Source organism: Prionailurus viverrinus, chromosome D1, assembly GCF_022837055.1.
Source record: "Prionailurus viverrinus isolate Anna chromosome D1, UM_Priviv_1.0, whole genome shotgun sequence".
In the NCBI taxonomy this organism is placed as follows: domain Eukaryota; kingdom Metazoa; phylum Chordata; class Mammalia; order Carnivora; family Felidae; genus Prionailurus; species Prionailurus viverrinus.
Window position 1 is genome coordinate 12,809,540 of NC_062570.1, and position 14,104 is coordinate 12,823,643.

General features: G+C 35.0%; 1 long non-coding RNA gene across 1 annotated transcript; it reads right to left on the reverse strand.

Annotated features, from left to right (window-relative positions):
• Window positions 1–630: 630 nt before the first annotated feature.
• LOC125146628 (uncharacterized) lies at window positions 631–8,582 on the reverse strand. Its single transcript, XR_007144828.1, has 3 exons — window positions 8,434–8,582; window positions 7,676–7,681; window positions 631–687 (listed from the first exon to the last, which is right to left on the reverse strand). It is a non-coding gene; the product is annotated as an uncharacterized LOC125146628 (long non-coding RNA).
• Between the last annotated feature and the right edge of the window lie 5,522 nt (window positions 8,583–14,104).

Here is a 14,104-nt window from a genome sequence, read left to right on the forward strand (position 1 = left end):
ACAACGTGGATGGAACTAGAGGGTGTTATGCTAAGCGAAATTAGCCACAGAAAGGCAAATATCATATCACTTCATTCATATGAATAATTTAATATACAAAACAGATAAACATAGGGGAAGGGCAACAAAAATAACAAAAACAAGGAGGGGACAAAATTCTTAAAGAGAACAAACTGAGGGTTGCTGGAAGGGTTGTGGGTGGGGGATGGGCTAAATGGGTGAGGAGCATTAAGGAAGACGCTTGGGATAAGCACTGGGTGTTACACATAGGGAATGAATCACTAGAATCTACTTCTGAAATTATTGCACTATATGCTAGCTAACTTGGATATAAAAGGAAGGAAGGAAGGGAGGAAGCAAGGAAGGAAAGAAGGAAGGAAGGAGGGATAGAAGGAAGGAAGGATAGATTGCTGTGGGTAGTATTGACATTTTAACAATATTTGTTCTTCCAATCCATGAGCATGGGGTGTGTTTCCAATTCTTTATGTCGTCTTCAATTTCTTTTATAAGTTTTCTATAGTTTTCAGCATAGAGATCTTTTACCTTTTTTGTTATGTTTATTCCTAGGTATTTTATGGTTCTTGGTGCAATTTTAAATGGGATCTTGCACTGTGGTGGGAATGCAATCTAGCACCTACTATGGAAAACAGTATGGAGGTTCCTCAAAATATTAAAAATAGAATTACCCTATGACCCATCAACAGCACTACTAGGAATTTATCCAAAGGATATGGAGTGCTGATTCATAGGGGCACATGTACCCTATGTTTACAGCAGCACTATCAATAATAGCCAAATTATGGAAAGGGCCCAAATGTCTATCAACTGATGAATGGATAAAGAATACGTGTTTTATATATACAATGGAATACTACTCGGCAATGATAAAGAATGAAATCTTGCCATTTACAACAACGTGGATGGAACTGGAGGGTATTATGCCAAGTGAAGTCAGTCAGAGAAAGACAGATACTGTATGTTCTCACTCCTACGTAGAACTTGAACCTAACAGAAACCATGGGGGGAAGGGGAGGGGAAAAATAGTTTCAAACAGAGATGGAGGCAAACCATAAGAGATTCTTAAACACAGAAAACAAACTGAGGGTTGATAGGGGTGTGCGGGGGGGGAGGGGAAAATGGTTGCTGGGCACTGAGGAGGGCACTTGTTGGGATGAGCACAGGGTGTTGTATGTAAGCGATGAATCATGGCAATCTCTCAAAGCCAAGAGCATATTGTATACACTATGTTAGTTAACTTGACAATAAACTATATTTAAATACAAACTTTTAAAAGTTAAAAATTTAAAAAGTAAACAGGTAACAGGCAACAATACTGTTATTTACCTAAGCCTTTCTAAAAGCCAACTAATTAGTTACGATGTCACGTTCAGGTCTTTTATCCAGGTATCTACAGACTTCTCATGGGTTTTCATCACAAAACAGTGTTGAGTGCCTTGTTAAGGGATAAATAGATTATCATTATTCTGATACTCCTGTGTACTCATTCAATTATGTCAAAAGACACACTGTGTTCTGATGTAGTTCAGGCTCTTACAAAAGTGTACCGATAACTTGGTTACATATCCTCCTTCTGAGATAGACAAAATTAACTTCTTTGCATTGTTTTCAAATGCTTTTTGGAGATACCAACACACAAGTAATTTTAGTGATTAACAGTTGACTCTGTCCCTTCTCAAATTTGACTCACATCATTTCTACAGCTCTGGAATAATTCCTTTGATGACTATAATAAATCAAAGGTATCCTTTCCAATAATTTGCTGTCTCATAATCCTGATAAGCTTGTTAATCTTCATTACTGCCTGTCTTCACTCTTGCATCTAGGGGTTGATTATGACAAACTTGAATTGTACATTAATCCATCTCTAGTTTGTTTCAAGCTTATTAACTGAAATTTATAAACCAATTTCTGTTTATATGCCCCTAGAACAGTAACCTTACACTGGACTGTCTCAGAGGCTTAATGTACATAGCAACTGGCAACACATAAAAGACTGGGTAAGTAAAATAAATAAAAATGCAAATACCATAAAACTCAGTAACTTCAATGAAAATGAGAACGCTAATTAAAAAAGTATATGAATTCCTATGTTTATTGCGCCCATATTATTTATAATAGTCAAGGAAGCAACCCAAGTGTCCATGGATAGATGAATGAAGATGTGATACACGCTCATGCAGGCATACGTATGTATACACACACACACACACACACACACAGGAATATTATTTGACCATAAAATGAAGGAGATCTTGCCTTTTGTAACAATATGGATGGATCTCGGGTTGTATAATGCTAAGTGACATAAGACAAAGACAAATACCATATGATTTCACTCACATGTATGATTTATCAAACAAAAAAAGAAGATAGAAAAAATATACTCTTAAATACAAAGAACAAACTGGTGGTTGTCAGAAGAAATTTGAGAGTATGAGTGAAATAATTGTTATCAAGAGTACAATTATCTTGAGGGGCACTGAGAAGTGTATAGAATTGCTGCATCATTATACTGTATACTTGAAACTAATGTAATACTATGTACCAATTATACTTCAATAAAAAAACAATTAAAAACCCAGAAAACAATTAACAAGATGGCAAGAAGTACATACTTAACAATAATTATTGTAAGTGTAAATGGACTAAATAATCAAAGACATACAGTGAGTAAATGGATAAAAGCAAGTCCTTTCTATATGCTGCCTACAAGAGGCTCCCTTCAGACTTAAAGACACATATAACTAAAAGTGAAGAGATGGGAAAAAAATTTCATGCAAATTGAAGCAAAAAAAAAAAAAAGCTGGAGGAGCAATACTTCTATCAGAAAAAAATAGATTAAAAAAAGAGGCTGTGTAAGTGATGAATCTCTAAATTCTACTCCTGTAACCAAATTTACACTATATGTTAATTAACTAGAATTTAAATAAAAACTTGAAATGTGAAAAAGAGACTCTAACAAGAAACAAAAAGGGCATCACACAATGATAAAGGAAACCATCCCACAAGAGAATAAAGCAATTATAAATACCTATGCACTCAACTTTAGAGCACCTAACTATAAAGTAGATATTAACAAAGGGAAAAATTAAAAGTAATACAATGAAGAAGGGGACTTTAACACTTTACTTACATCAATGGATAGATCATCCAGAAGAAAATCAATAAAGAAACAGTGAGTTGAACACCACACTAGATTAGATGGATTTAACAGACATATATAGAACATTAAATATAAAATACTCTTTTCAAATGTACATAAAACATTCTCTAGGATACATCACAAGTTAGGCCAGAAAAAAGTCTCAATACATTTAATAAAACTGAAATTATATCAAGAAGATTTCCTGACCACAATAACAAACGAAAACTTACAAGAAAAGGATTCTGGAAAAAACACAATCACACAGAGGCTAGAAAACATGCTACTAAACCATCAGTGGGTCAAATAAAGAAAAAACTAAAAAATACCTTGAGATAAATAAAATAAAAATACAATGGTTCAAAATCTTTAGTACAAAGCAAAAGCAGTTCTAAGTTTAAAGAAATACCTGCCTATCTTGAAAAACAAAAATCTCAAACCATCTAATGTTACACTTAAAGGAACTAGAAAAAGAATAAACAAAGCCCAAATATAGTTCAAGGAAAGAAATAACAAAGATCAAAGTGGAAATAAAGTACGCACACACACACGGGAAAGATCAATAAAACAAAGAGCTGGCTCTTTGAAGATAAAATTGATAAGTTTTTAGCCAGAATCATCAAGAAAAGAGGACTCGAAATAAAAAAGCGGAAATTCTACAATTAACACCACAGAAATACACAAAATTATGAGGCAACTACAAAAAATTATATACCAACAAATTAGATAACCTAGAAGAAGATAAATTTCTAGAAACATACAGTCTTCTACAACTAGGAAAAAACAGAAAATCTAAACAGACTGAAACTAGTAATGAAATTGAATTGGTGAGTAAAAACTCCCAACAAATCTAAGTCCAAGACCAAATGGCTTCACAGGTGAGTTCTACCAAATATTTGAGGAATTAACACATATTCTTCTCAAATTATTTCACAAAGAGAAGAGGAAAGAAACTTCCAAATTCATTCTACAAGGCCAGCATTACCCTAATACCAAAACCTGACAAAGGCCCTATGCAAAATAGTGGGGCCAGAGGGAAATTACAGGCTAATATCCCTGATGAACATAAATGAAAAAGCCTTCAATAAAGTAGTAGCAAACTGAATTCAAAAGCACATTAAAAGGATTGTTCACCAAAATCAATAAACATTTATTTCAGGGATCCAAGGATGGTTTAGTATTCCCAAATCAATCAATATACCATTACTGTTGCATGATATATCACAGTAACCAAATGAAGGATAAAAATTATCTTCATTGATACAGAAAAAGCACTTGACCGAATCAACATTCATTTATGATAAAAACTCTCAACCAACGTGGGTTTAGAGGAGATGTATCTTATCACAATAAAGGCCATATATAAAAAAAAAAACCCATAGCTAATATCAATAATGAAAAGCCAAAAGCTTTTTCTGTAAGATCAGGAACAAGACAAGGAAGTCCACTCTAGTGCCTTTTACTCAACAGAGTACTGGGAGTTCTAGCCACAGCAAAAAGGCAAGAAAAAGAAATAATCGTCATCCAAATTGGTAAGGAAGATGTAAAACTATTGCTATTTGCAGAGAATATGATACTATATACAGAAAAACCTAAAGAGTCACAAAAATTATAATAAATTCAGTAAAGTTGCAGGATACAGAAGTTGTTTTCTATACATTATGCCAGGAAGAGAAATTAAGAAAATAATTCCATTTACAAATGCATAAAGAATAGCTAAAAAGAAATTCTCCAGGAAGGTAAAAAATATGTATGTATGTATACTGAACACTTTAAGACATTGATGAGTGAAATTAAAGACCCCGTGAATAAATGCAAAGATATACCATGCTCATGGATTTGAAGAATAATTATTTTTTAAATATCCATACTACTAAAAGCAATGTATAGATTCAATGCAATCTCTATAAAAATACCAATAGTATTTTTCACAGAATTAGAGTAATCGAATTTATATGAAACCACAAAAGACCATCTTTTGCACAGCAAACGAAGTCATCAGCAAAATGAAAGGACAGCTTCATGGAACGGAACAAGATATTTTCAAACGATCTACCTCATAAAGGGTTAATATTCAAAACACAGAGTTCCAGGTGTAGGAATACCCTGAATTATCTGAATACCCTGAATACCCTGAATTATCTCTTCCATGGATAAGCCAAATCTACATCTATATACAGAGTGATCCTGCTGAAGAAGAACTGAAGGCTTATTGAGCAGCTCATGCCCAACAAAAGATGAAGAGACCACACAGAAAACGGCAAGAGAGACAGAGGCATGGTAACAAAGGGAACTTCCACCTCTGATGCTACTAACTGCAGCGAGGAAGAGTAGGACTAAGGGTCTCTGAGCAGATACATATATCCTGGGACACAGAAAAATAAAAAGCTGCAGTTTAAAAAAGCAACTAAAATATAAAGGAAAGGAATATAAAGACAGAACCATGCCATATGTCAGGAAAGCTGCTGGAACTCTCCCCAAGTCAGAGCAGCTGGTGAACACCATTGTTTATGTTACCCTCTTCACCTTAATAGTGAAGATAGAAGCAGGGTCCCAGTGCCATAGCTGGCTGCTTCCTCAGTGAGCCCTGGTCCCTTAGCCCGTATCAGCTCTGGAGGCCATGAGGCATATAGCAAAGGCTATGATTTAAAAGAGCAAATAGAATATAAAAGATTCAGCCCTAAAACTCTAATAAATGGTAGGGAAACTGCTGAAATTCTGTTCAAATAGGGGGGCTGGTGAGCACTATAGTTATGTTCCCCTTCTACCATGATAGCATGGACAGCAACAGGAGTTAGATGACCTACCTGGCCTCCCACCTCAGTGAGCCCTATTCCCCTAGCCCATCATAATCCCAGAAGTCCCACCAAGGCAGCCCAGCATGGTACACAATGGGACATCCCAGATCAGCTCTCAGTACATTTCCAGCCATCTTGCCAAGGTAACAAGGTGCACGACACCCTGTAACATTTCAGGCCCACATCATTTTGGCCTCAGACAACTTGCCAGGGCATCCCCAGTGCAGAGTGCCCTGGTACTTCCTAGTTTATGTTTGTTTACTTTGACTCCAAACCACTCACCAGAGCATCCCCTGCAAAGCAACCCAAGGATCACCTTGGCCTATACCCACTTCAGCTTCAGGTATTTTTCCAAGATGCTTTCTAAAAAGAGCCCTGAGAATCCTGGTTTGTACCCACTTTAGTTAGCTTCAGCTGTCCTGCCAGGGAGCTCTCTATGTGAAAGCCTTGGGACTGCCTGAGCCTGTGTCCACTTCAGCTCTGGCCATCCCACCAGGGAAGCCCCTGCATGGAGTAATTCTGGCTGGTAGCCCAAATCAGCCACAGCTGCAGCCAGCAAAGCAAAGTTGCAAGGCACACATGGACAACCATACATAAGAACACTCCTTCAAGTTTAAGATAAGTAGCTATTCCGTCTAATTCATATATAAACCAACACAGAACACAGACAAATGATGAGACAGAAGACTATGCTCCAAATGAAAGAACAAGGCAAAATCTCAGAAAAAAAAGAATTTAATGCAGGTAAGCAATCTACCTGATATAAAGTTCAAAGTAATGGTCATAAAGATGATAAGTGGACTGGAGATAAGAGTGTATGAACTCAGTGAGTACTTTAAGAAAAAATATAGAAAAGAACCAATCAGACTGAAGTATACAATACCTGAAATTAATACCACACTAGAGGGAATCAATACCAGATTACAGAATGTAGAATGGCTCGGTGGTCTGGAAGACAGGGTAATGAAAAGCACCCAAGGTGAACAGCAAAATAAAAAAAAAAAAATTTAAACGAGGATAGGTTACAGGATCTCTTGGATAACATTACGTGAACAAACATGGGCATTCATGAAGGAGAAAAGAGGGAAATGGGGTAGGAAACTTACCTGAAGAAATAATAGAAAAAATTTTTTCTAACGTGGGAAGGAAACAGAATTCCAAACAAGATGAACCCAAGGAGGACCATGCTGAGACACATAGTAATTAAAATGTCAAAAATTAAAGATAAAGGTATTTGGGTAATGATTGCCTCAAAATGAATTTGGAAGTTTTTCTTCCATTTCTATTTTTTTTTTTTTTTGGAATAATTTGAGAGTAATAGGTATTAACCCTTCCTTAAATGTTTGGTAAAATTCACCCATGAAGCTATTTGGCCCTGAACTTTGTTTCTTGGGAGACTTTTTATTACTGTTTCAATTTCTTTGCTTGTTATCAGTATGTTCAAGTTTTCTATTTTTTCCTGTTTCAGTTTTGGTAGTTTATATGTTTCTAGGAATTTATCCATTTCTTCCAGCTTGTTCAATCTGTTGGCATACAGATTTTTCATAATATTCTCATAATTGTTTGTATTTCTGTGATGTTGGTTGTTATTTCTCCTTATTTGTGATTTTGAGTCTTTTTTTCTTTTTGTTAAGTCTGGCTAGGGGTTTACAGTATGGTTCTGGAACAAATATAGACAGATCAAGGGAACAGAATAGAGAACCTAGAAATAAACCTACAACTATATGGTCAAGTAATCTCTGACAAACCAAGAAGATATCCAATGGAAAAAAGACAGTCTCTTCAACAAATGGCGCTGGGAAAACTGGACAGCAACATGTAAAAGACTGGAACTAAACCACTGACTTACACTATAAACAAAAATAAATTCAAAATTGATCAAAGACCCGAATGAGAGACAGAATACCATTACAATCCTAAAAGAAAACACAGGCAGTGACCACATTGACATTGGCTGTACCAACTTTTTACTAGATACGTCTCTGGAGGCCAGGTAAACAAAAGCAAAAATAAACTATTGGGACTTAAGATAAAAAAGCTCTGTACAGCAAAGAAACAATAAAACTAAAAGGTCAACTTCAGGATAGGCGAATATATTTGCAAATAACATATTGAATAAAGGGTTAGTATCCAAAGTATATAAAGAACTTATCAAACTCAAAACCCAAAAAACAAATAATCCAGTTAAGAAATAGGCAGAAAACATGAATTAACATTTTTCAAAAGATGACATACAGAAGCTAATAGACACATGAAATGGTGTTCAACATCCATCATTTTCAGGGAAATACAAATCAAAACTACAATGAGCTATCACTTTACCTCTGTCAGAATGGCTAAACACAGCAAACATGCTATGCAAGAATGTGGAGAAAGGGGAACCCTCTTATACTGTTGGTGGGAATGCAAACTGGTACAGCCACTCTGGAATTGGGGTTCCTCAAAAAATTAAAGATAGAACTACGCTATGACCCAGCAATTGCACTACTAGGTAATTATCCAAGGCATACAGGTATTTGGTTTCGAAGGGGCACATGCACTCCAATGTTTATAGCAGCACTATCCACAATAGCCAAAGTATGGAAAGAGCCCAAATGTCCATCGATGGATGAATGGATAAACAAGATGTGGTGTGTGTATATATATATATATATATATATATACACACACACACACACACACACACACACACACACACACACACACACTGGAGTATTTCTCAGAAATGAAAAAGAATGAAATCATGCCATTTGCAACTATGTGGATGGAACTGGAGGGTGTTATGCTAAGTGAAATTAGTCAGAGAAAGACAAAAATCATATGACCTCACTCATCTGAGGACTTTAAGAGACAAAACAGATGAACATAAGGAAAGGGAAACAAAAATAATATAAAACTAATTTAGATGTAAATTAAAAAAAAATAAAATAGAGACTGAACAATCAATGTAAAAGATCAATGAAACCAAGAGCGGGTTCTTTGGAAAGAGAAATAAGGTTGACAAACTTTCAGAGACATCAAGGAAAAAAATATAGGACCCAAATAAAATCAGAATTTAAAGAGAAGTAGCAACAGATATTACAGACACACAAAGAATTAGAAGAGACTACTTGAAAAATCACATGCCAACAAAGTGCACAAAGTAGAATAAATAAATTCCTCAAAATGTATAATTTACCAAACCTGAGTCAGAAAGAATGAAAAATATGAAATCAATTACCAGTAATGAAATGGAATCAGTAATTAAAAACTCACAGTGATTCCAGGACCAGATGAGTTCACAGATAAATTCTACCAAACATTTATTTATTTATTTTTTAATTTTTTTTTTCCAACGTTTATTTATTTTTGGGACAGAGAGAGACAGAGCATGAACGGGGGAGGGGCAGAGAGAGAGGGAGACACAGAATCGGAAACAGGCTACAGGCTCCGAGCCATCAGCCCAGAGCCTGACGTGGGGCTCGAACTCACAGACCGCAAGATCGTGACCTGGCTGAAGTCGGATGCTTAACCGACTGCGCCACCCAGGCGCCCTGACCAAACATTTATAAAAAGAGGGGTTGCTTGGGTGGCTCAGTTGGTTAAGCATCCAACTTCGGCTTGGGTCATGATCTCTCAGTTTCTGAATTCAAACCCTACTTTGAGTTCTGCGCTGACAGCACGGAGCCTGGAGCCCACTTTGAGTTCAGTGTACCCCTGTAACTCTGCCATTCCCCCACTTATGCTCTGTCTCTCTCTCTTTCAAAATAAAATAAACTTTAAAAGAGTTAATACCTATTCCTTAGACTGTTCCAAAAATAAATAAATGAGAAAGGAAAACTTCTAACTACATTTTACAAGGCCAGCATTTCCCCGATGCCTATGTTAGACACACTATTAAAAAAAAAAAAAGTACTGGCCAATATCTCTGATGAACAGGATGCTAAAATTCTCAACAAAATATCAGCAAACTGCATTCAACAATACACTATAAAGATCATTCACAGCAATCAAGTGGGATTTGTTCTGGGGATGCAAGGGTGGTTCAATATCCACAGATCAACTAACATGATAAAACACATTAACAAAATGAAGGATAAAAATCATCTGATGATCTCAATAGATTTAGAAAAAGCACTTGAAAAAATTCATCATTATTCATGATAAAATTCTCAACAACGTGGGTTTTAGAGAAAATATACCTCAACATAATAATGGCCATAAATGACAAACCCACAGCTAACATCAAACTTAACAGTGAAAAATAGAGCTCTTCCTGTAAGATTAGGAAGACAGCAAGGATGTCAACTTCTGCCAGTTTTACTCAACATAGTAATAAAAGTACTAGTCACAGCAATCAGACAGGGAAAAGAAGTAACAGGCATCCAAATTAGTATAGCAGAAGTAAAACTGTCATTATTTCCAGATGACAGGATACAATACATACAAAACCCTCAAGACTCTATCAAATAAACCATTAAAGTCATAAATGAATTCAGTAAAGTTGCAGGATACAAAATATTCAGAAAATGTGTCTTATTTCTATATACTAATAACGCATCAGAAATAGAAATTAAGAAAATAATCCTGTTTACAAGTATATGAAAAAGAATTAAATTCTAGAAATAAATTTAACCAAGGAGATGAAGGACCTATACTCTGAATGCTATAATGATGGAAGCTTCACTCATGAAAGAAATTAAAGAGGACACAAGTGGAAAGATAGTCCAAGCTAAGGAATTGGAAAAATATTGTTAAAATATCTATACTTCCAAAAGCAATCTACACTTTCAATGGAATCCTTATCAAAATATCAATAGCATTTTTCACAGAACTAGAAGAAATAGTATTAAGTTTGTGTGGATCCACCAAAGCCCTGAATAGCCAGAGCAATCTTGAGAAAGAAGAATGAAGCTGCAGGTATTACAATCCCAGATTTCAAGATATACTAGACAGCTGTAAAAATCACAACACCTTAGTACTAAACCAAAATAGACACACAGATCAATAGAACGAAGTAAAGAGGCAAAAATAAACCCACACTTATACGGTCAATTAATCTACAACCAAGGAGGCAAGGATATACACGGGGAGAAAACAATCTCTTCAATAAATAGTACTGGAAAACTGGGCAGCTATAAGCTAAAGAAAGGAAACTGGACCACTCTCATGTCATACACTAAAATAAACTCAAAGTGGATTAAAGACCTAAATGTGAGACCTGAAACCATAAAACTCCTAGAAGAAATCATAGGCATTAATCTCTGACATCAGCTTGAGCAACATTTTCCTAGCTGTGTCTCCTCAGGCAATGGAAAGAACAACAAAAATAAACTATTGGGACTACAACAAAATAAGAAGGGTTTACAGAGCAAAGGAAACTATGAACAAAACTGAATGGGAGAGGATATCTCTAAATGATACATCCAGTAAGGAGTTAATATCCAAAATACACAAAATTATACAACTCCATCTAACCCCCCCACTCCAAATAAAAAATGGGCAGATGACCTGAGTAGGTATTTTTTCAAAGAGGACACACAGATGGCCAGCAGACATATGAAAAGACGCTCAACATCACATATTATCAGGCAAAACCAAGTAAAAATCACAATGAAATATCACCTTGCACTCATCAAAATGGCTAGAATAAAAAAGATATGAAGTAGTGTGTTGGTGAGGATATGGAAAAAATGTATCCCTTGTGAGCTGTTGCTGGGAATGCAAACTGGTACAGCCACTGTGGAAAACAGTATGGAGGTTTCTCAAAAAATTAATGGTATCTTCCATGAATTTCTGTTTATAATGCAAGGAAAGGTTGTCTGTTTAATTCTGAGTATTATCATTAGCAAGAAGTCTGAGCTTCCGGTGACCTGATAAACCTACTAGTAAGATTTTTAGCATCAAGAAATGTTTGCATCATGTTTACATTAGCTAGAATAGGAAAAAAAGTTAGATTTCTGTTGCCCACAATTTTCTACATAATAGAAAAGGTGCTCACACTAAGAACCAAGAACAAACACGGCCTCATAACAACATTCTGTTTACAGACAAATTCGATTCCTGGTATTAATATATTTAAAGCGGGTTTTCTATTATCATTTTAGGAAACTTAGATTTGATGGATGGGGATATGTGAGATAGCTTTTACATGTGTTGTCACTATATAAATGAACTTGATCTCTTTTTTAAAAATTAAAACACAGTTCAAAACAATAGAAATACTTTATGATTTACTAATTCCACTACTGGGTTTTACCCAAAGAAAACCAAAACTCTAATTAAAGAAGATACATGAATCCCTATGTCTAATGTAGCATTATTTATAATACTCAGGATATGGAAGCAACTTAAGTGTACATCAACAAATTAATGATTAAAGATGTGGTATATTATAAGTGAAATATTTAGCCATTAAAAAAGAATCAAGTCTTTCCAGTCATGAAAATATAGAGGGACCTAGAGGATATTTTACTTAGTAAAATGTTAGAGAAAGACATACCATACAATTTTACTTATATGCAGAATATAAAAAACAAGTCAACAAACAAAACAAAAATAACCCAGAAATGGACATAAATACAGAAAACTGGTGGTTGCCAGAAGGAAGGGGGTGAAGGATGGACAAAATAGGTGAAGGATATTAAGAGGTAAAAACTTTCATTTATGAAATCAGGCATGAAGATGAAACGTATGCCATAGTTAATACAGTTATTAATATTGTAATAAATTTGTATGGTGACATATGATAACCATACTTACTGTGGTGAGCATTTTGTAATGTATAGAATTGTTGTATTACTATGCTATACACCTGAAATATAGTATTGTTCAACTCGAATAAAAAATCACTTATTAAATGCTAAGAGCAATTTTAAGTTAAACTTAAGAACTTATTCTGTATGTGGATAAAATGATAGTTTATTCTTATGCCTTTATAAATGAGTATTCATCTTTTATGATTCATTCTCAAGTATACATAGATTAAACAATATGATTTTTTGGAAGTAACCCAGTAAGAAGAGGATGGGAGGTGAATAGCAGTATAAATGAGCTAGGATTGGTCACCATGTGACAACTAACTGGACAAAGTAGAAGAAATGGGTAAGTCCCTCAAAACGTACAACTTCCCAAACCGGAGTCAGAAAGAAATAGAAAAATCTGAAATCAATTGCTAGCAATGAAATGGAATCAATAATTAAAAACTTACAACGATTCCAGGACTAGATGAGTTCACAGATACATTCTACCAAAAGTTTAAAAAACAGTTAATACCCATTCTTCTCAAACTATTCCAAAAAATAGAAGAGAAAGGAAAACTTCTAAATACATCCTACAAGGCCAGCGTTACCTTGATACCCAAGCCAGACAAACACTACAAAAAAAGAAAACTACAGGCTATTGTCTCTGATGAACAAGATGCAAAAATTCTTCACAAAATATTAGCAAACTGCATTCAACAATGCACTGCAAGGATCATTCATGGTGATCAAGTGGAATTTATTATGGGGATGCAGAAACACATTTCTGAAGCTGAGTGATGAGTACATTGCAGGAGTAACAGTTGCTTACACTACTCTCTGCTTCTGTATGCTTTTCATATCCATAATCAAAAGCTAAAATATCTTAAAAATGATAACATATGGCTTAATATGTGTAATGCCACTAGATTGTACACTTAAAAACTAGTTGTAATGGTAAATTTTGTATTTATGTTTTAACACAAAGAAAAATGGCCCAAAGGAAAAAAAATTTAAGAAGATGATCCAGTGATTTGCTATTTATAAGGCATATGCAGAATTAAATAGATGCATTCTATTTTTTATTTCAACACCAAGGTCTCCTGTGTAAAGAACCCTGCTTTAACAGTGAGGAAATGGAACCTTGTCTAATGCATTATCACACAGGTAGTAATTGGTGATACCAGGAATCAAAACTCAGTGTTTTTACTGGAGCATATTATCACTATATCTGTGATGAAGGAAAAAAAAATCCTGTTTTCTTGGAATATCTGATGTCTTAAGCTGTCTATTCTGAGTCCTTGGCAATCTCATTCTCAATAATACTGAGTTGGATTTCGAAGTTTCAGGTATGACCATTGGCTAATGGAAGAGATCCCAACTCTTCAACTTCAGAGTTTGTCCCATGTATCATTTAGGACCCA